The sequence below is a fragment of the Xiphophorus hellerii genome, chromosome 21, assembly GCF_003331165.1.
Source record: "Xiphophorus hellerii strain 12219 chromosome 21, Xiphophorus_hellerii-4.1, whole genome shotgun sequence".
Taxonomy (NCBI): Eukaryota; Metazoa; Chordata; class Actinopteri; order Cyprinodontiformes; family Poeciliidae; genus Xiphophorus; species Xiphophorus hellerii.
The window spans coordinates 22,352,990-22,376,709 of NC_045692.1; the positions used below are offsets into that span (position 1 = coordinate 22,352,990).

Consider the following 23,720-nt stretch of genomic DNA (forward strand, 5'->3'; position numbering starts at 1 on the left):
TTTTCTGGCTGTGATTCAAAAATATTTCTTTTCCAATTAAATGTGCCAACATTTCTTCCTTTGAAATCACTCTTGTGGTAAGTCTTAACTAGTTAAAACTCCTCTGGAGATCTTTGAAATTTCAGCAAACATGATTCACTTTTACAATTAGGAACAATGATGATGATGAGGTTTTTTTATTTCTCTGCCTAAAAATAGTAATAATAGCGCATAATTCTTGTAATTTTAGCTCTGTTTGTATTTACTTGTCTGTACTACAATTAGGCTGGTGATGAGCCAGAAATTTTTAATTGAAGGAGGGAATCTAATGGGACCTATTATGCAAAATTCACACTTGCCATATTTGTTGTACTTCCATTTGGGTCTCAACTGCTTAGTTGAGCAGTTAGTTTGCATTTCACAGGAACTCCGCTGTTACCTAGCAACCCCAGCAGAGTTCCGCTCGTTACCTAGCAACCCAAGCAGAGCTCCAGCACCATTGGTCATCTGGTTTTGCTACTGTATGCGTTGTATAATGGCTGTTGGAAATTTGGAAATTTCCAAATTGCAATTGTGAAATAGTTTTTTGCTTTTTGACATTAGTGGAATATTGTAAGTTTTATGTGCATTTGTAATTAAACCTAGCTTCTGAGACGGTACAAATTTAGAGCAAGCGATAATGTAGCAAGAGAACAGGGGGTGGAAAGTTTTAATCACCATATAACGAAGAATTTTGGATTATTTGCAATTTTATACTACAACTAGCTCTTTTCAAATTAGCATAATGAAAAACAGATGGTGCAGGGCATTCTGGGTAAATACGACCAAAGCAAACACACACACTTAACGCTAGCGGGAGAAATGGTTTTGATACTCCCATTTTTTTTACATTTCGTGAAGAAGGAAATTGCGCTTGGTGGTTTTTGCGGCGTTTCCTTCAGTGTTTCTTAGTGCAGCGCCCCCACAGGCGAGGAGGGGAACAGTTTTTTCAAACAGTTTAGTTTGTTTGACGCATTGCGATGTGAAAGAGAACCCGAGCTGCTGAAAATTTAACAAATGTTGCGGTTGTGATCCCCAATCGAATTGAAACTAATATGAATTCATCATCATCTCAAGTTTACAGAGGCCGACAGAGTCCAACAAAGAGAAACTATCAAGTAAGGGTGGAGAATAATGTATTGTTGTCAGTGTAGAATGGACATACCGGAGTGAAATAATAGAAAAGCAATAGAAACTAGGATATCATGAATAGTAGTTCTGAACAAACAATACATTGAACTTTGAAGCAGATGGCCAAGAACAGCAGGACGCCACTTCTGTCAGCTAAGAACAAGAAACTGAGGATACGATTCACGCAGCTACAGCAAAATTGGACAATAACAGATTGAAAAAATGTTTTACGGTCTGACAAGTCTCAATTTCAGCTGCAACATCAGGAAAGTTTGGTCAGAATTTAATACAAACAATATGAAAACATTGATTCAGCTTACTTATTGCAAGACATTTTCCATTGTTTTAAGTAAAATAATCAGTGGAACTAGTATTTTTCATCAATATTAAGGAATTATAGACTTAAAACAAGCTCATTTCTTGCTGAAAAGCTACTTGCTATTTTTTAAGTGTATTTGCAGTAAAAAAGACAAAAGTACATGGTAAGATTTTGTGTTAGTTGGTAATGAAGTTATTAGGTAATGATAGCTGGTGAACTTTGAACAAGAATTAGTTCATTTTAACCTGCTTGAACTGAAATTAGAACTAGTTCATGTTAAAGACCAATTAGCCTCTTGCTAAGAAACATTTAAGAAAATATTACTTTGTATGCATACAGTACACTTAAGACTTCATGTCTGCAACTAAAAAAAAACGGTTGTATTTACCGAACCTTTAATGGGCAGTGTTGTGGTTTCCAGGCACTTAGGTCGAATTTATGCACAATCAAGGAACTACAGTATCTGATTTGATATCTAACGTCTTGAAATTGGGCCTCTGTGTCTTTAAAAACTCATACAGGTGTTTACTAATTGCTGCTGGCTAGTCTGAAGGAGCTGAATGGGGGGAGGGCTGTTTCATGAGGCAGAAGCTTGGAAACTGCAGCTCAAAGGAGGAGCTTTGTCCTAGAAGGCGGAGCTAAGTCCACCCAGGTGTTTTAGACAGCTGAATGGTTGCCATGGAGACTAAATGATTTCGCAAACATGCATAAACAAATGTAGGCAACACTCCAGGTATGTTTTTGATTAGAAAATAACATTATAACATAATGTAAAGCTAAGAAAAGTATATTTTACATGATACAGCAGCTTTGAAATGATTTTTCCTGGGCCTTTTTGTGCGTTAAAGGCTGAGTGCTCATGCTTTGTGTGCGTCTGACGATCAAAGCTCGAGAAGTTTGAACTCAGCATGTGGGAGGAGTTTGAAGGAAGCATGCTTCACTTTGTATACACACATGCTGAAATTATACAACCATATGGACTTCACTGAACTAAAGGGAAGGAGAAAAACAAGAAAGGGAACAAAGCAAACAAGCCAGAGGCGCGTATCTGAAGAACGTCCCCTGTGTGGTTTTATTAGTACGAACAAACACCAGCATGGGTCCGTTTGTGTGAGTAAGAAATGTTGTTCAGGGTACGGAGGAAAAGTCCCAGGCCGGCCTTCCCTGGCGACAGGGGACAAAGGTTGACGAAGAGTGTACATGTTACGTTCAATAAAGGACGGGGCCTGACACGACCGTTTCATTATTCATCAGATCTCAGCCGAGAAATAAAACAGCAGTCGCTGTCAGGAGCGTTTAATCCGCATATGGCGTGAGTGAAGATGTCAACAATCTGTCAGCTCCGCTTGACGCCCGGCTCGTCACGCGCCGTGCCAAACACCTGCGCATCGGCGAGGCGGCGGCGAACAGAGGAGGTGTTGAGTTTCTATTTTAAACGCCGTGCTTTTTACTGTCACAGCCTCAGGTGGGTTTTACCGTTACCCTTCACAATCACCCCATTTCCTCCAAACGAATTCCGGGATCAGGTTCGCTGACTTTTTCCGCTCACAAGTGAAATATGAACTCCCTCCTAAAGAGTGCTCTGTCCGCAGAGAGAAGCAATGAGCCGCGGTGGATAATTTGCCTCCTGGTCCCTTTGCAATCAGCTGACAGGAAGGGATTGCCGGCCTGCAGCCTCACTGACATCACATTAAAAAAAAAAATAGGGTGACCTGACAAGGGCAGTAAAAAATTTATTGGGGAGCATTTTAAAAGAGGCAGAATATTTTCTTATATATTTGTTGAAATTGCCATAACAATATGAAACGTCAACCAATCAGAGCAAGGAGGTGGGTCTTAACGCTGTCAATCACACTTCCTCTCTTTCTCTGTGATACACTACACCTAACATTACCTGTCCTGAATGCTATGGCCAGTTAGCATAGCCACTAATGATGGCGGGTAAATGGTTTCCCTGAAAATTGTAACTGTTTTTCTGCCATTAGCACATTTAGCGCATTCACAAGTTTGATTGACAGCGCTAAGACCATCCTCCTGGCTCTGATTGGTTGACTTTGGTGCATTTCTTCAGATGGTCTCATAACATGGAGACATATTTTTTATAAAGATTACATCCCGCAGCATTAATATATTTATTAATTTGTTAATTTTATACATTTATTTATTGATTTACTGGGTTTTATTTATGTGTTTATTGAAGAAGATTTTATAAATACTGTGTCATTGTTTCCTAAATATCCCAACACGTTTCCCATCAGGATTTTCTATTAGAGAGTTGAATTCAAGTTTCCCTTTTCTTCCTGTCATGGTTTTCCCTTTGGCTGCTGATGTACAGTTGCCTGTATACTTATCTTAGCTGCATCCTAATAAATGTCCATCATGTTTGCTCGGTGTAGTGCTGCGACTGTCTCTGGTGTCTGCTTTGATAGCCTCGTTCCCTCAAGAGGCCGTGTGTTTTCCAGGCTGCAGTTGTTAAAAACAAATTCAGTTAAACTCAGAAATACTTTATTTATCCCAAAGGGAAATTAAATGTTTCCCTGAAAAGCACCAGATCCGGCGTGCCGCAGCTTTCTCCGTAGCTCAGCTCTCCAAACAGAATCACACCTCTGCAGGTGTGATCAATATCCTGTTTTAGGTATTTAAGTGTTTTTGTAGATTTTGTTCGATGAACTTAAAGTTTCTATTTGTATCGGGTTTATGATCCTTCCCATTATAATCGATCTCTTGCAGTCAACAAGGTACTGAAAATTAGCTTAAAAGTTTTACTATAAAATGTGAACAAAATTCCCAAACTATGGAACAATTTCTCGTTACATATTTATTCCTTGGCTTACTTCCATTTTAGTGTTTTATTTTTTTCTTTTGTCATTTCCATATTTTGAATGTTAATTGATTTTTATTTGTACAGCATTTTGTCACAATTGTTATTTTAAAGTATAAAAATATTTTAATATTTGTGACGACAGAAAGTTAGAAAGGTCGAAGGTCAACTGCTACTCAAGATTAAAAACATCCACATTTATAAAAATGTTTAAAGATTAAAAAAAGAAAAGAAAAACTTCTGAAAACCCTCAAAACTAAAGGTTTCATTTTCATTTCATAATAAAATCACCAATTCTTCCAATTAATAAATAGTAAATAAATAAATAGTAGTAAATGTTTGCATTTTTTAGCAGTAGCCATGCAGATCAGAGCAGAATTTACACAAAGAAGGTGCACACATGTTAAATAATTTAATAATTAGCAAAAATATTCATACTTATTTAATTTGGAAACAATAAAGAATTAAAATGAGAACATTGCAGATTAAAAAATCTACTAAATTAATTAAAGGTAAAATTTTTCATTAACTTTGATTAGTTTTTGTGGCTTTGATTAGAAATATTTGTAGTTTCTTTTTTTATTAACTTTTTTCCCCCAAATTGTAATTTAGAAATTAGCAGGTTACATAGCCTCAGAGCTGCTTTTGTGATTTTTTTTTATCACAGATTGTAAATTTAGACAAATAATACCTAAAGTGAATTTTGATATCTGAAACAAATAAAAATTAAATCAGCCTATATGTAATTTATCAGCAGTATTAGTAGAATCTGATTTCTAAAGGTGAAACTTTTGATAAATTGTCATTAATGTAACATTTCTTTTTTTAAGCTCTTCTTCCAAAAACGCTAAGCAGTAGATTTCAAGAAATAAATAATAAACATTTCACAATTTTAATCTTTGTACTTATCACTCAATTAAGAAAGACTGAACACAACAGGAAATAAATCATTAAATTCACACAGACTTTAAGAAAGGGAAGGAAAAAAGAAAAACCGGCTCAAACAATAAATAGTTGAGCTTTCTGTAGATGATAACAGCATGTTTGCACAGTAAAAAAAACACATAACTGCCAAAGTGTTTCAAGAAGATGGAAGTGATTTTCAATCTTTTTTTATAGCTGGGAATGAGTGGTTTTACCCTTTAACCTCAAGTGTCCATGCTTAGTTTCTATGCCAACCACAGACTAATCTCTCTGCTCTGACAGGCTACCATCTGTTTTTGCTTCTGTGTTCTCCGTTTGTTTCTGTACAACTATAACATGCTGCTTTAATGTATTTCACACCATTATGCCCGATGAACAAAACAACGAGCTGTTGTATGAATTGCTGCAGGAGATCCAAAAGTGTAATTTTGGAGGGGAAAACATCTCTGGGTTTTATGCAAGTCAGTAAAATTATTTTATATCTAACTGGGGATTTGTTTCTCTTACCTGCATTAGCATATGGATAACCATTTGATTGAAAACTCATGTTAGTACATTTTATTGGTTTCACCGCAGCTTGAGAGAGTGAGCTATGAATTCAGTGAGTCTGATCTGTAATCTATACAGCAGAAAATTATTGTTAGGGATGAAAAACCCTCCAAATGATGCATTAGAGCCTATACTATAAGTTTAAAACCTTTAACTTTTGATTTCAAGCAAATTTCTTTCACTTGAGGTTGGACATTGTTTTTGTTTTCACCTCTCATACCCTGAAGTCTTTATTCGTTTGTGTTTTTTTTTTAAAGAAAAAAAATAGTTCTTTCACATCACAGTTGCTGTCAGTTTCCTGCTGGTCTTTTTGTGCTTTTAGCTTTAAATTATGAAGTAGTTAGGATCCCCGCTGTTGCACCTTCCCATCTAATGCCAGGAGCCGGCAACACCGCTGCAGTAACATTTTGCAGCCATTACAGGAGCAGTAATGTAGTGGCAACAGTCGCAGTCATAGCAAAGGTCTAGCAGTACCAGAGTAACAGTAGTACAGTATACGTAGCAGTAGCAGCCGTTTAAGAGTGACAGTGTTTCAATAGTCGTAATAAATTACCAGCAGAAGATGGTTTCTTGGTTCAGCAACAGCTTGTTCTTTAAGATCATTTCTGATGATTTTACCTCTATTTTTGTGACAGAGTGAAATCTTTGGTGTTTTTTCAACGCTTTAGGGTTTATATAAAACATTTTATGTTCTGGTTAAGACCAGATCACTTAAAAATTACATCCAACTCAAAAAAGGCACAGGTGTTTTAGCTCAGAGTTTTAAAAATTATAGGCTCATGAACATTCACATGTAAATATAATTTGTACTTTTAAATAGTTCAGTATATTCTAAAGTACGTAAGTACTTGAGTAAACTGTTAACCAAGCATCTTTTACTTGTAGTTGAGTAATATTTAACCATGGGTATCAATACTTTTACTCAATCAGAGCTGATTACTGTTTCCACTACTGGTTTTTAATGTTTTGTACATGAATTCCTTGTTGGTTTATTCAGGTTTGTTGATGTTTTTATGACCTCTCCAAATCTACATGTCTTTGCTCTTGACATTATTGTGTTTAGACAGATGTCTACAGCAGTTGTGCATGTATCAGTTATGACCGGGTTTGCGATTGTCAAAGCGCCGCCAAACAACTTCGACAGCTTCTTAAAGACTTTCTTTCATAATGAGCTATTTGTTAAGCCTAAAGCTATTTAATTGTAGCAAATTAGCATAGTGAAAGTATATAATTGTCAGAGTTAGACTCCAATTACCTGTCAAACATGTTGTTGTGAGGCACAGATGGCTTGATATGCTATTACGGTTATGCTTTGTTTGAAGTGTTGCATTGTATTGTGTCTTGTAAATCCAGAGAGCTGAAGCTGAACCACAGCTGAGCAGCATTTAACCGGTCTCTTGAATTGGGTAATGGGTTCCCAGATTGCAAGGAAAATTGGGTTCACTGTCAAAAGATGGTAAGCTTACAGCTAGATCTACAAGTCGAGATAAGATGGATATTTATTCATGAAAACAAGAGGGAGCTTTGTGCTTTATAGGCCTTTCTCGGATGGTTGGAAGGTTAAATAAGTGATAAACCAAGTGAGGAATGGTCATGATTGCAGTTTTACTTGTGCTTTAGCAATTTCATTAATAAGATGAACTGTAGAGTATATATTACTGTAGAGTTTGAGTTCAAGGATCTCCATATTACACTTTACAGTGTCGTCTCTCCCTTGATAGTCGAGCTAATAGTTACTAAAATAAACCATTTTTACACTATTACTCTCAGTCAGTTACTCTGAGAGGATGCTGTCACCAGAAGCAGTTTTATATGTGTGAATTTAAATGTCCCTAAATGCATTTTTTTTGTGCTAATTACTATTTATGAAAAAATATCTCCCAGACTGTTGTATGTGCTCTATCATGCCGGTACATCTGCATAAAATAAAGCCTTGAGCCTTTTGACAAGCCTCCAAACTCTGGAGGTTGATGGACATGTTTTGATGACTATACAACACTTTTATTCTTTATGAAGCCAAGAGAGTTTAAAGAAAATGTAAACTTTTAAACCTGGATATAGTGTTTTGATCTAGAGTAAAAAGAGACGCAGCTATTCCCACCACACCTGTTTAGTCCACCTTAATCACTCTTCAGTCCGTTTGTCTAAAACGTCCAGTTCATTTGGGCAGGTGTGAATGCAATGTGGACCAAAAAAGTGAACTCTGGTTCACCAACAAACCTTAGTCTTGGTTCAGTCTGGGGGGGATTTGAATGCATATGTGAACGCCAAAAGGACCGGAGACCACTCCAAAAGCAGAGAATTCTGGGTAAATACAACTAAAGCAAACATGCTAGCCTTGTGCTAGCAGGAGAAATGGCTCGTTGTTTTTGCCAAAGACAAAAGAGAAATCCTACAACCACTAAAATCTAACACTACTCCATTTTGTTTGGTTTGTGCAGTGTGAAAGAGAATCACAGCAGCTGAAAATGCAACAAATGTTACAACTTTGGCTCCAAATTGAACCAAGTCTACCTGACTATGAGGTGGGAAAACACACTAAATGCATGGATACTTCTTTTTTTTTACTTTAATGTTCCACCTTGTTAGATATCTTTCACTGTTGTAGACTACTGTGTGTATGAGTACAGTAGGTTAGTATAATCTTTGACCTTAGCTTACTCTTTTCCTGGTAAATTATTGGTTTGTAAAATAACATTTTATTTAGTTTTCTCTTTTGTAATGTTGTAAATTTACCAAAAATAAAGCTAATCTGAGTATCAGTAGTTCTAATTTCAACTTGCTACCTACTGCAGGTCATAGTGTCTCCGCTGAACCCCAAATAAAAATAATAATTTGGTCAAACTGCCACAGACACACCAGTATTTAACCTATAAAAGCAACAACCTCTGGCCTGTTTTAGAATAAAACAGGCAGGAATAAGAAAAACCCTGCATACCTTTGACAACCAGCGAGGTCATACATTTTGGTGAAACATTTTGATCACGGCCCAGTTTATTAGTTTCACACTCCAATATAGCTGTATGTGCCTTAATGGCCACCAAGAAAAAGTGTGCCACTTAACAAATGGACTGCTGTGCTCGATATGCAATTAACCTATATCAGAGAATGGAAGTTTTCAGTCCTGCGCCGAGAGATTTGACAGAGTAAATATCTAAAAATGGCAGTACGCTGTGCAGAAATCAATCCCCCTTTTCTCTCCATTGATTCCATTAAAAGCCTTTTTGGAGATTGATTACACTGAAAGCCTCCCTCCGCTTTGGATTACAGTTGCACAGTCCCAATCTCATTTTTTACAGTCCAAAGATATGGGCATTTATTCCATTACACTGTGAGGTGCAAAGCCGGCACATCAGAGACCACCCTTTCTTTTTTCTTTTTTTTCTCCTCTTATAAGGAAAATACTTTGTTCAGATAGTAGAGCATCCGTTTGAGTATTGGGTATTGCCCCGCTTTCCCCAGATAAGTGTTATCGTGCTTGTTGTTCACTTCTCAAGATCAGTTTTCCTCCCCATCAACATCAACATTCGTGTTTCCTGAAATCAGAAAACAGCTCCTCTGAGTAAAAACTATCTACACGGCTTCCAGCCCCCTGATAACACACACACTTATTGTTTTTTTTATTGTTTTTCTGCAGTTGGCACAGGGTGGACTTTAAGATGTAGTGTTAGAGCCATCCTAAGAAAAAATTAAATTGAGATTAACATGACCGTACAATCCTAATATCACAAGAATAAAGTCAGAAAATTATGAGACTGAAGTTGTTAAAGTACGAGAGTAAAGTCAAAATTAAAGTGATATTTTGAGAATAGTCATAGCAGTATAAGAATAAAGTCAAAATAATGAGAATAAAGTCAAAATGTAACAATAGTCAAGTGAATGATGGAATAAACTCAAAAATAATGAGAATAAAATCTTGTGACAGTCATACAAGAATGAAGTGAAACTAATGAGAATAAGGTCAAAATATGATAATAAAGTTGTATTATGACTTTATCCTTGTGTTGTTTTAACTTTATTCTCTAAATTTTATATTTTATTGTCTTAGCGTGGCCCTGATGCTCCATCGTAGAACTTCATTGTTTTTATTTAACATCTTATTTAAATACGAAGACAAAAAATCAGCAATGTAAAGGAAATAAATTGCATATAAATTCCCCAGCCTGCTGTGGTTTTCTATACTGCAGCCTTATCTCTGTAATGGATTATTTATCTGCAAAGAGAAGCAAAAAAAGGAAAAAAAAAATGTTTCCAATAGCAACTGAATGCATTAAACATTTAGCTTTTTCCTGGTGTTCCTATATCAACAAATAAACGATCCAGATTATTAAAGGTTGGGGGTTGGAGGCGATTCTTACTCAGCAGCTTGCAGAAGCAGCCATGTTTGGGTGAACTCGGGGACGCTGTCCTTGCCGGGCCTTTTTATGATTCATTTATCTGTCAGTTTTTCTGCTGAGTGTACCACTATAAGCTGCTGGGATGTTTATGAATACATCCGCAAAATGGTATGAGGGCAATAACAACTCACAGGACCCAGGTTATTTCCCGCGGAAATTGATCAGCTGTGCATTAGAAAATGCATTTCTCCCGCCTCTGATGGCGTGAGCCTGCATGTAGCTCGCAGGAGTGCAGCTGCCGGTGTGTGTGTGGTTTTGCATACGGCCGTGCGTGACCTTTTCCTCCGCTCGGCGCAGTATTTTGGCAGATTTAAGTGTTGTTGCTGAATAGATAAGCGCTCATCCTGAAACGGATCCATGTGAAGTCTGGCTTCTCGGCTCTGTGCTTGCTTGCATTTTAAAAGGTTAGTGGAGGATGCCAAGTTGTGACTCCGCTCCGCCGGAGGCGACGACTCCGCCGCTCCACCCCCGTTGCCCCTCCACTTTGCTGTAGTTCAGGAAGGTGACGTCGGGCCACGGCGGGAGGTTTATGGGTCTCGCCTCGACTGCCAAGCTGAACCGAAGAACGGGAATAAAACCGGGGCCTACAGTCACTGGACCTCAGCCCAGAAACATTTATGACTCCTGAATGGCCTTTAAACGTCATTTCCTACGATTGCATCAAGTTGAAACAATGACTTCTGATCATTTATATTCATTCTCTGCAGTTTTTCCTCTACCAGTGCATTTTTTATCAATGCATAATCCAGACCGTACTCCCCTGATTCCTACAGGTTGCTTTCCAAGCCTGCAGAATAAGCATTTCTGTACTGGATTAGGAAAACACCAAAAATGTAAAATCCTGCATCTTCAGGGTTTTTTTCCCACCTGATTATCCAGTAGAATCAGTTCAAATTAGGACCAAAATTGCAACATTTTGTTACATTTTCAGCTTCTGCGGTTCTCTTTCACACTGCACTGAGTCAAACGAACCAACCTAGTTGACAAACCTGTTCCCCTCCTCGCCTGTGGAGGCGCTGTACCAAGAACAACTGAAGGAAATGACTAGAAAACCTCTGCAGACGACACTGAGCGCAACTTTCTTCTTTTCAAAATGTTGACAAAAATGGAGTAACATCAGATTTTAGTGGTTGTAGGATTTATGTTGTCATTGGTAAAAGACCACGAGACATTTCTCCCATTAGAGTGTTTTGTTTATGTTGTTTACCCAGAATGCTCTGTGCTGTAGTCCACTTCCTGCTTTTGGAGCAGTCTCCAGTCTGTTTGGCATTCACATACGTCTTCCAACCGCACCAGAGTTCACTTCAACCAAACCAAGACCGAGGTTTGTAGGTGGACCAGAGTTAGCCTTTTTTTTTGCATCAAAGTTCAAAATGAACTAGAGATACTCAAAGAGTGTTTTCACACCTGATAGTCTGGTAGACTCAGTTTGATTGGGGACCAAAATTGCAACATTTGTTACATTTTCAGAGGCTGCGGTTCTTTTTCTCACTGCACTTAGCCAAGCAATCCAAACTATTTGAAAAAAAAGGTTCTTCTCCTCGCCTGTGGGGGCACTGCACCAACAACCACTGAAGGAAACAACATAAAAACCTCTGAAGAAGACACTTAACGCAACTTCCTTTTTCTTTTTTGTTCCTATTTGTTCACAGAAAGTGTGAACAAAAAGGAGTGGCGATTGTAGAATTTCTTTTTTCTCTTTGACTAAAGACCATGAGCCATTTCTCCTTTTAGCACTAGACTCTCATGTTTGTTTTGGTTGTATTTACCCAGAATGCCCTGCACTGTCGTCCACTTCCTGCATATGCATTCGAACCACACAGAGTTAACTTAAACCAAACTGAGACCAAGGTATGTAGGTGGACCAGAGTTCACATTTTTGATCCGCATTAGAGTTTGATTGTGCATTCACACCTCCCCAAGCGAACCAGACTTTCTAGGTAAATAAGTGAGTTAGATTAAAGTAGATTAAACATGGCTGATGTGGATTCATCCTTATACTTATACTGAAACTAAAAATAATGTTCATAGCAATAAAGGAAAGTTACATAACTTCTTCCAGACCAAAACTTCACATATCAAGCTTAACCCCTTTTGAAGAACTGAAACGTCTTTGGCTTCAAACTGAAAAATGCTTCTCTCATTATAAATCGGCGGGAACACAAAGAAGCCATTAAAGCCATTCTTTACATCCTTTATGTTAACGCAACACTATTTTGACTCCTTTGATGATTGACCAGATTACAGATTTGCAATTATCTCATTTATCGTAGAACAAAAAGAAACTTCATAAGACTTTTTGTCACCCTGTCATGATAATGACTGACTTTATGCAGAGATAATTCAGTGAAAAATACTTTTGTCGTGACTTTGATAGTCCTCATAACAAATATCATAAGTGAATGTGATGAAATGTCAACACCAGCAGAGTGACTTCTGTTAGATACCCCTTTCGGTTTTGCCCCATATGGGAAAGCATAGTACAAATACTCCTAAAAGTATTTTTTTTCAAAGATGTTACTCAAGTAAATGTAAGTGAGTAAATGTAACTAGTTACTAACCATAAGTTATAAAAAACTGATCTTATAGTTTTGGGTCAGTAACAGGAAAGTTCTTGGGTATTTATTGCACTTTTTAGAAATGGAACTTGTAAATATTCACAAGTTTGTGGAAAGTTACATGAAAGTAACCAATAAGTTCTTGTAATGCTCCCAATAATGAGATTATTTGTTTGTAAACACGGCGGATGTCAGAGCAAACTCATTGCAATAATATTACCACTTGCCATGGTTACCCGTCATTATCTTGCGTTTCTAACATTAGCTGGCATGTTGTCACCGTGCTCCAACTGTCTTTCGCAGTAAATAAGTTACGCAACCAAATTGACATTAGTGAATAAAAAATGTAACCCGTTTAATGACCTTAACGTGTTACATTAAGGTGAGTGGGCATAAAAATACACCAATCACTAGTGGCTAGGCCTTACTTGCTAGAAATATTAAAGTAGTTCATGATAAGAAAATAAGACAAACGTATCCAACAAGCGCCAAAATAAAGTTTCCTGAATCTGTAAATTTCTACAAATGAAATTCATATGTAGCATGCAAATGTCAAATTGTATAAGATCATTTCCACCTTCTTTGTTTTCAAGTGGCAGTCATTTTGACTGCAGGTAATTTTGTGCTGTTTTAGTTGATTTTGTCTGACCAGGTAAAACAGAAACTAGTCTTCAAAGAGTATTTCCATCAGTGTTTGGTCGCCATTACAGAAAAAATGCCATGAATTTCACATTTCACACTTGCAAAAACCTTGTCCCACATGAAAAATGAGTACACAGCTGCAGTTTAGGTTCAGGCTTTACTGTGAAAGTTGAGGAAGTTCTGGTAAATTACCCTTTTAAGATTTTGAAAAAAAATTTTTTAAGTTATGGGAAATAACCTTTAAGTTTTGAACAAGTACAGTGTAAGATCTTAAAGTACCAACGAGTTCTTGGAAGAAAAATGGAAAATATCTTGTAAGTCGTGACAAGATATGTAAAAACACACCATGAGTTCTTGAAATGTACCATATAAAATTGGAGAAAGATCCATTTAAGATTAGATCAGTTATTTTAATCTGTAGGTTTCAGACAGATATAGTGCATACAATGAAAGTATTGCTTTCTCTACCTTACAAGAACAGAAAGGATGAAAGCTTCATTCACATTTTCCCTTTTATTTGTCCATGCAAATCTGGATTTTGCTTGATTAGAACAAATTGCACGTCTTAAACAGTAGAACAGCACACATTTTAAACTTGAAAGCACCATTTCAAGAGCTTTACGCAGACACCAGTGTTAAAAAGTTTCCTGTTTTTGTGTTATATGAAGTGCTGGATGTTGCCTTCGTTACCTACAAAACAAGCCCCTCTATCTTTTGTGCAGTCCTCGTGTTGTCACTTGGTTTCAGTTTCCTCCCTTAATTGGAACTTGTGCCACACAGCAGACTGAAAAGCTGACAGTTCACCGGCATTTTTTAGTTATGCCTGAGTCCATCTTGCTGCTAACTAGATCTTCTCTGTGCTGTCTTCGGCTGGATGCAGTGAAGGTGTGATCATCCATTTGTTCTCCAGAGTTTAAAAGAAATCCTAAAAAAAAAAAAAAGAAAAAAGGGGGCTAGTGGGGACATTTCCTTTAACAAGGGCTGTAAATTAAACGTCTTTCAGGCACCAAAATGAGCTGCTTTTATTCTATTTCCACACTTTACATTTAATTTAATTTGATAGAATATGTGGGATGTCATTTGTAAAATTACAGTCAAAAATTAACAGCAGCAATTTGAATTATTCAATTAATCAAAACAGAAGAAAACTAAATATTTAGTTTGAAACAAATTATTTAGTTAGCAAGCTAGATATTTAGTTCCAAACTAAATATTTAGTTTGTAAGCTAAACATTTAACTTAAAAGAAAAACTTTTATTTTGGTTGTCCACTTCTGCAAACTGATTGTATAGCTAGTTAAGAACTAAATATTTAACTAGTTTAGAACTACAGTATATAGTTATCTTGGAGTTACATATAAAAAATTAAAGTAATGACCAATTAACTAGAAAACACAATGAAAACAAGTCTCTCACCTCAGGATGCTGGATGCTTGAACTTAAAGTGAAACTGACAACATGATTTACTTTCTGTTTATCATGGTTAATAATTATCTGTCTCTGACAGACAGATAATTACAGAGCAAGACAAATAATGACATGGTGTAACCAAAATAGTAACCTACCGGGTCACGATGCGACAGAACACTGTGAATGCCACACCCTTGACCTCAATGCGCTGCTCTACTCAGAACAAGAGGGCATGAAAAGTGACAAAAACAACACGGAACATATGTTTTTATAAATCTCATTCATTTTTCACATTTAATCCCACGTAATGACCTGATCATCCATTTATGAGGTTTTAGAAACATACAAACTTTTATTTTTACACATTTATTGTGCAGAAATGAAGTTTATATTTTCATTTGTACAAACCTTTACTTTGAATATAGTTAAACAATAAATCAACAATGGAATTACACGCCCAGAAATATTTAATTTACTTTCTTAACTACTTGACACTAAACAGCAGAATCTGCATCTAGCTTTCATTAGATGCCAGTTCTTTTTGACTGCATTTTTTAAAAAGTAGTTTATCTTTTACAACTTCATTTGTATTCCACAAATACAAGTGAAAATTTGTAAGGAACACCACCGATGTTGGTAATGAAGGCGAAACTGCCAGAAAGCACTAATTGAAACTAAAATGCAGCTTGATATGTTTGCATGTCTAAGAGCTTTTTAATTGAAAATATTAGTGAGCGGGAAAAAAAGACTTTCCCTTCAGTTGAGAGCTAAAAAGGAAAATAAATGTAAGAAAGGTGAAGACATATTAAAGAACTTATATTGTTTTGGCAGCAATAAAGCAGTTTTAGTGTCACTGTGACCTCTAGATGCCACCTGGGTGTAGAAAGTAGGACAAAACTCACTACACTCGTAAAATTAATTAATTCCTAATAGGCCATAAACTTTTACTACAGGAGTTATGTCATCTCTGCTTTACACAAACATCTGTTGGGCATATGAATGTAATTTTATTATTAAAAATATCACCATTAAACCTATTTTCTATAATTTTCAGCTTGGAAAACAAATATTTTGTTTAATCATGTGATAAATGTGATTATTTAACCCTATGGTTAAATAATTAAAAGGCTTTTGTTGTCATTGTTGGAGTATCTTTTTAAAAACTTAGTGTTTGGCGGTGTGTGTGTGTCATCTGATGATGGTACAACAAAATCAAAAACAAACATTGTAAACACATTTGACATGACAAGGAATATTATTCAACCCGATTATGAAAACAGGCAGCATATTCAGAATTTATGTCAAAACATTTCAGTAATTGGCTCATGGTGCCTGACATTTATCAGATAATTTTTTTAAGAAATCCTGGTAATACTCGGCTTTACTGAAAACCATAGCATTTTTGTTTTGTTAATTTGTAAGGCAGAACAGATTGTTAGGAAAACTGTCACTTCAGAAGGCTTAGTCATACCAGGTTAGATAGAAGACAAAAAATTGTTCATTGTTAACCATTGTGTTTCTTTTAAACATTTTTTTCTTTTAAACATTTTGCACGTTTTTATATCATCATCTGGGGCTCAACTGCTTCTGAAGCTCAAGCGCTCAAAAAGAAACGCATCTTTTTGGCAATAAGTTATTGTTTTTTGTCTGGAAAATGAGCCGTTTCAAAAACCTTCAGAATGTAAGGTCACAAATCAGTAGGCACTGACCGTTACCTAGCGATCCCAGAAGAGTTCCGCCCGTTACCTAGCAATCCCAGGAGAGTTCCGCCTGTTACCTAGCAACCCAAGTAGATCTCCAGCACATTTGGACAGTTTGTTTTACCGCTGTGTGCGCTGTAGAATGGCTGCTGGAAAAGACAAGTGTTTTTTTTTTTCTTACTCTGACCTTAATAATTAAAATAAATTAGCGAAATACAGTTAAGGGCTCACTGAGACAGTTCTCTTTCTGTTGGCGGGAATAAACAAAAATGTTTATCTTGAAACCGTACAACTTTGAGAACTATTAGTGGGTAAAAAGAAAATGATTCACAATAAAATTACAATATTTTTTAACTGGAAATAAGCTTGTCATGAATAAATGAAAGTTACAAAATGTAGTTTTCCATCACAAGTTTTGAATTCAATTGTTAAAATCAGCTTTACATAACACATATTAGTTTGATCTCCTATATTTAAGCAGATAAATCTGATTCAGAAGGAAAAGTGCCAAGATTCTCTTTCACAGGCTGGCAACCAGCGATTCTCACATGTTGGTGTCAAGAAACACCAGCAGTGAAATGAAGCCCACTGGTCTCTCGCCAGGTTCAGGTGAGGAAATAAAGAATATTCAGTGTTAGTCTTTGTGTTTCTTGCATTAGTTTGACAGAACTGATGCTAAAGGTGCATCAAAACAAAACTCTGCAGGTTTGCTCACTTTTCTCACACAAAAGTTCAAGCACTTTTCAAAGTAACTTTTACAACACCACACTTTGGAGTTGAACTAAAAAGATAGTTTCAATTCACCATTATATGATATCATTTCATACTGTTACTAGTAATTTTGTGTGATATTATTCTATGTTCTACATCAGGGACAAAGTAAACTAAATTAAATTTTTTTGTTTTGACACAAAAATAATGTTTAACATATAAAATATAAACCAACTTTTGCTTAAATTACACTGACAACTTATTGAGCCATTAGGAGTAATAAATATTCATTACATTGAAATAATTCAAACAAATCATGAGTAAATGATTAAAATATTGAATGCTTGGCGTGCCGTGGTGGTGTAGGGGTTAGCGCGACCCACATTTGGAGGCCTCAAGTTCTCGACGCGGCTGTCGCGGGTTCGACTCCCGGACCCGGCGACGTTTGCCGCATGTCTCCCCCCCTCTCCTTCCCCCTTTCCTGTCAGCCTACTTCATGAAAAAAAGGGACTCTAGAGCCCACAAAAAGACCCCCTGGAGGGGTTAAAAAAATAAATAAATAAAAAATATTGAATGCTTAAAATACAAAGGAAGGTTGAAAAAATTGCCAAAAATGTCATATTTTCTAAATTAGTAATTTTAGTTAATGTTTTCTTAACTTGTAGTTTTTAATTTTTTTTTATTTGTAGTTTTTTGTTTGTCGTATTTTCTTTGTAGTTTTTAGTTAATGTATTTTTCTTAACAGTTAGTTGCGTTTCGTTAATCTTTTCATGAATATATTGTTTATTTCCGTTTCTGCGTGTGCTTAGTGATTTAAGTGGCTTGCAGTAGTTCGTAGGTCAAGGTTGTCGTTAGACATGGGTTAGCATGTTTAATAGCATTAAGGAAGAAGAAACAAACACAAACGCAGAGCCATGACTAAATCTGCTAGAATACCTCCGTTCCTTATGGCTTTCAGCTGTGCGGTTGGGAACATGGGAGTCTGTCCTGTGTGACTGGTTTGCCGGTTCTGTTGTGTCCTGGGGCGGCCCGAGTCACAGGCTTAGCTGCTGCTGCTGCCACTGACCGCAGCCATCTGAACTCCTTTCCTATTCTGTCTGCAGGCGGCACACAGTCTGCTGCTTCATTAGGTCACTCCACCACCTCTAGCTAGGGGGGAATTTCAAGGCAGGTCCAACCTCCATTACCATATGGCCCCTCTTGGTCATGCTGTCATAAAATATGAATCCAGCACAAAGGGCTACTGGTCATAATGTGCTCAAAAGTGCTGCATGCCTCTGCGTGTTGCAAGGATTTCATCACGCATGAAAGTTTCAGAGTCCAAGAGTCAACATTGTTTACATCAGCTCAGTGTCAACGGGCGTTATGTTTGGAAATAAAGACATTTTAGGAATCACACCATCTGCTTTCATAGAAAAGGTGCAATTCAGTTGTAACAGTGTGTACATCAGAATGGAAAAACTGTTTCCAGTAACTGTGCTTTGTTCAGTGACCGCAAACGGGAATAATAGAAATAAAGTTTAAGAACAGCCTCCAAGTTTCCTAGAAGCAGATTTATTTGACTTGTAGGAATTAATGAAAAGTGAATGGTGTGTCTGTAATTGGCAGCTCAGATTTTTAACCTTGATAAAGATTTTATAAGAACCTTTTCAAGTAAAGGTAAACAAAACAACATTCACTTGGAATGACACCATTTTTTATGAACTGTGTGATGCTGAACATTGTTCAAAATAAACAAAAACAAACCATCATCGCCCTACTACTTCCTGTCGTCTTCTTTGGTGTTTCTGCCAGTAGAAACATCCGGTTGTATGATGTGAATAAAGGCGTTTCAATATGGCTGAAAAACCGCCTCATCTTAGCTCAAAAACCTTCTACCAAAAAACATGAGTTATTTCGAAATTGCCGTGTTTCCATTAAGCTAGTTTATCTGTAATTACAATCTGCTAAATTTTACAGTTACTGACAGACTTTTTTCATAAGTTCATAATTAGAATTTTCAGCCAACGTTTGCGTCCTGATTTTATCGCGTCTGAGTTCTTCTGGTGCAGAATTATTTAGCATTTCTCGCATCAGTGAAATAAATGTCAGGTAAAATGCTACTTAATCGTTCGGACTGCAGACGCTTTGAAAATAATTGGATCCAAATTTGTTCCACATATTGAAGAGGATCAAATCAGATTTTTTATTTCGGGTAAAAATGTCGGAATTGGACCGTTAAAAAATGGCTAAAAGTTGCAGCAGGAGAATAGACTATACTGAGAAAATTGCGAATAACCTGAGCATTTATTCCGACAATTAAGTGAATTTGAGATAGAAATGTAGAATGATGGACTTCCAACATTTGAGACTTTTCCTGTATTACTCTTCCCAGATTCATAGGAACCAATATTGCTGCTGACCTTTCACCCTTGAAATTTTACACAAAAGAAGCAGCTGAGGAGAGAAAAAGAGAAAGGTGTCAGAAATGGTTATTACAGCATTTCAAAGCTCAAACAAACACTGTCGGCCAAGAGAAGCAAAAACTTAGATGAGTTATTACTACTTTGCTAAAGAGTCAGCAACATACAGATTAGCATATGACTCGTCAGTGTCAAGGCTGTAATTTAATTTTAGTGTAACATCTGCTCCTAGCGCTGAAATGAAAGTCGAATGGGAATTCAGATTTTGTTTTCTGTAAAAACACAATAAATGCTGTTTCCAGGCATAAATTACATTTAAAAATATGCATTATTCCTTACAAATCAATTAATTTCTCAATCTTGATATGATTTTTCAAATTTTTAATACTTTTGGTAAATTAGTTAATGCTTTAATTTCCTTTCTTTTGTGAGGTAGGTCTATTACTCAAAAAAGTGAACTCTGGTTCGCCTACAAACCTCGATTTCAGTTCTGTTGAAGTGAAGTCTGGCGCGGTTTGAGTTCATATGTGAACTGGAGACTGCTCCAAACGCAGGAAGTGGACTACAACACATGGCATTCTGGGTAAATACAACCAAAACGTGAAAAATGACTTGAGAAATCCTACAACCACTACAATTTGACACTACTCCATTTCTGTTTACATTTTGTGAAGGCGGAAGTTATGCTTAGTGTCTCCTGAGGTTTTTGTGTTTCCACGAAAGGAAACACGAAAACCCCCCTGTGGGGGATGCAGCGCCCCCACAGGTGAGGAGGGGAACAGGTTTTTCAAAGAGTTTAAATTGTTTGAATCAGTTCGGTGTGAAAGAGAACCACAACAGCTGAAAATGTAACAAATATTGTGGTTTTGGTCTCCAACCGAACCAATCTACCAGATTATCAGGTGTGAAAACACACACGGTATTCTCACTTAGTGTGTAATGACAACTTTTGTTTTTTCTTAAGTTTTCAATGTCTAAAAAGAAGCAAAAACACAAATTAACTTATTTGCTAATTTATACCAAAGTAAACAAACTGCCCTAAAAATAAACTCTACACTTTATCAGACCTTGGTAAGATGTTTTTAACCTATAAATATGAAAATGTGGAATTTTCGACACATTGTTAAATACTTGCAGTTAAACAGATTTGGTGTTATAAAGCAGCGTCTCTCCTGGACCCGATTGCCATTTCTGACAGGTGTTGACCCTGCGTAAGAAATACAATATCTCAACTTGCAGGAGGAGCCTAGGAACAACCTTTGGGTGTTGAATGTCACCATCTGTTGAGGACCTGCTCAGTTGGAGTCATTACGGCACATATTGCAGCTCTCTTGGGAAGATTCATGTTTTTTTCTCACAGAAACTCAGGTGGGCCCTGATCAGATTGGACTGCAAAATGATCCGTTTTGGATCATTTTAAAAACCTGTAATTCTTGAGTTTCTGACCCGGCCAAAAACAATACATTTGAATTATTGAAACTCAGAGAAGATATCAACTCAGAGATAATATGTCTTGTACAAACTTTCTGTCCCATTATGAATTAGTTTCTATAATTTTATAACTTCTCAACTTTTTATGGATACAAAGTAAAACGTTTTGTTCAGTTAAAGGAATTCCCATCATACTTTAACTGGATTTTAAACTCTTTTGAATAAGTTTTAAAAAGTTTCCTTCACCCATATGTGGCATAGAGTGGTTCTGCCCCTCCCCCACTTGTTGCTGCAAGTAGTAGACATATGGTAAACAGCTGAATGCAGACTTGCTCATTGAGTAGAAATACCATGATTGTCAACACAAAAACATACAACATGATTGCTTTTGTTTAAAATAAATAAATATATATTTTGTTGCTGTTTCAAAAGTAATATATTGATTATTTTATTAACAATCCACATTTATTTTACCATATACACAAACATGGAAAGTAAAAAAAGTTGTGTATGTTTCCAATCACGGCGTTTAAAATCAGATTCTAGTTTCAGAAATAAAGACAAATTTAAATTAAAGTCACAAGCAGAGTTGAACGGCCTTCGTAGTTCTCTCCTGTTGATCTACAACTGAAGGACTGCTACATTTTGAAACATCAACTGGATTTTAATAAATTACCTTAAAGGGGACCTATTATGCTAAGTTAATATTTTCCACATTTTTGTACATCCACTTGGGATTCTGCTGCTTCTAAAAACGGCTCAAGCGCTTAAAAAAAAACACCTTGCCATTTATTGGTAATAATTGATGATTTTTGATGTCTGGAAAATTAACAGTTTCAAAAATCTATGGAATATAACTTCACAAATTAGCTAATTAAAATTACCTAGCAACCCCAGCAAAGCCCAGCAAGTTACCTAGCAACCCAAGCTGAGTTCCGTTGTCACCTAGCAACCCACGCTGAGATCCAGCATGTTTGTTCAGCTAGTTTCACATTACACTGGCTTCTGGAAAAGTTTTGTTGTTGATTTACCATCCAGAAACCACTTGCTTCATTCTTGTTGGTTGTGAAGGAGGCTCCACTTCTGCTTTTCAAAGATGAATGGTTGTATAATTGTGCATCTGTTTGCAGCCGTTTTCACTTGTGAGTGTAAATGTTCAGTTGGGGGGCGTGGCCAGCAGCAGCTTAATTTGGATTGAAATTGAAAAGATGTCCTAAAACGGCTCATTATGACTAAAATCTCAATATCCAAGAATGTTTTGTGTGGGCCATAGATCTATCCTGACCTGTCCAAGGAAGCATAGTAGGCAAACCTTTAAACATATTCAGAGAAAATACTTAAAATGCTCTGCTTCAAGCTTAGAGCCTCAGCAGTGGGAATCCACCTGCTCAGAGACAGCAGCTGTGATTAAGTTCTGTTGTGCACATTTGCAATAAGCGTAAGCGACATATTGGCCACCCTTTCTGATGAGATGCCCATGCGTGACTCGGGTCCAGAGCTTTGAGATGCAGCACAATTAGTTCCAGCAGTCTTCCCCCTTAAATGGAGTTTGATTAAGTTTTCAGGCGCCGCCGCAGGACGCTCCGGCTTTCATTTTTCTCCTCTGGTCGCCGTCACACCTCGGCCACGAGTGAGACCGTCTTGCGCAGCCAAACTTATCTCTGAGCAGATAATTCTGCACAGTCGAAGGTATTATGCTCCCCAGAATCAACTCAGAGCCATAGAATCTCGGCTGATGCGCCTCTCAGGTGGCCATCATATTGCCTGAATGGATTTCAGGCAATGATGTGGAACATTTCCTCCGAGAGAGGTGCCCATTCAAATGAAGATAAAGTCATTAAAGCGCCGCAGCTGTCCTTGGATCTTTGCTTCTTCCTCAATTACCTGTGCTGAAAATGTGCGGCGCATATGTTTCAAGGATAAAACGCTCCAGAGAAGGATGTTCATTTGCAGTACACTGGTATAGTCAGGCTTTAAGACCATCATTTGTCAGGTTTTTTGTGGTAAATAATTATCCAAAGAAGTTCTGTACAGTTTCAACACTGCAAAAACACAAAATGTTACCAATGTTTTGGTATATTTTCTAGTGTAAATATCTTATTTCATATTTGAAATAAGATGGTTTTGTCTTGAAATAAGACAAAACTGACTTACAGGAAACTTTTCAGCTTGTTTTAAGTCACCATTTGCTTAAAGGTGACCTATTATGCTTCCTTCAACAGGTTAGGATAGGTCAACAGTCTAGACAAAAGATGTTCATTATATTTTCTGCACAAAATCCTTCTTAGATAATGAGATTTTAGTCAAAATGAAATGTTTTAGAGCCTATTGTAACTTTAAATCCAAACAAGGTGCTTCTGGCCACGCCCTCCAAATCAACATTTACAGTGGCAAGTGAAAATGGCTGCTAACAGATGCACAATTATACAACCGTACATGTGTGAAAAGTGGAGCCTTTTGCCAACAACCAACAGGAATACAGCAAGTGGTTTCTGGATGATAAGTCAACAAAAAGATCCACTTGGTTTTTCCAGAAATCATTGTACAGCTCATACAATGGTAAAAAAAAACAAAAACTGAACAAAAGTTCTGGAGCTCCATTTGGGTTGCTAGGTAACGGATGGAACTCTGCTGGGGCAGTGGTGGAGAAAGTACTCAAAAAATGTACTTAAGTAAAAGTACAAATACACAGGCAAAAATGTACTCAA

The 23,720-nt window shown here is 36.9% G+C and overlaps 1 long non-coding RNA gene across 1 annotated transcript in view; it reads right to left on the minus strand.

The window, feature by feature from the left end:
* LOC116711869 (uncharacterized) overlaps positions 1-23,450 on the minus strand; it is a 463,421-nt gene extending 439,971 nt beyond the window's left edge. The window contains exon 1 of the long non-coding RNA XR_004337352.1: positions 23,399-23,450. This is a non-coding gene — a long non-coding RNA (uncharacterized LOC116711869). The remainder of the gene's footprint in view (positions 1-23,398) is intronic.
* Positions 23,451-23,720: the final 270 nt, after the last annotated feature.